The sequence below is a fragment of the Syngnathus leptorhynchus genome, unplaced genomic scaffold (genome assembly GCF_054491065.1).
Source record: "Syngnathus leptorhynchus isolate UIUO unplaced genomic scaffold, UIUO_Slep HiC_scaffold_233, whole genome shotgun sequence".
Taxonomy (NCBI): Eukaryota; Metazoa; Chordata; class Actinopteri; order Syngnathiformes; family Syngnathidae; genus Syngnathus; species Syngnathus leptorhynchus.
Window position 1 is genome coordinate 70,001 of NW_028232200.1, and position 365 is coordinate 70,365.

Sequence of the window (365 nt, forward strand, 5' to 3'; positions counted from 1 at the left end):
CGGGGATGGGGGGCGTACGCGGGCGGGCGCCGGGAGAAGACGGCCCGTCCGGGGTCGAATCTCGGCCTGTGTTTTCGGAGCCGGCCGGGCATCACGCTCCCTCCTTGGATGGACAACATTCGTAGTTGACACTTTGTGTCATTTTATCCGAGCGGGCGGGCGCCTCGAGAGGCGGACCGTCCGGGGCGACTCTCGGCCTGTGTTTTCGGAGCCGGCCGGGCCTCACGCTCCCTCCTTGGATGGACAACATTCGTAGTTGACACTTTGTGTCATTTTATCCGAGCAGACGGGCGCCGCGAGGCGGACCGTCCGGGGCGACTCTCGGCCTGTGTTTTCGGAGCCGGCCGGGCATCACGCTCCCTCCT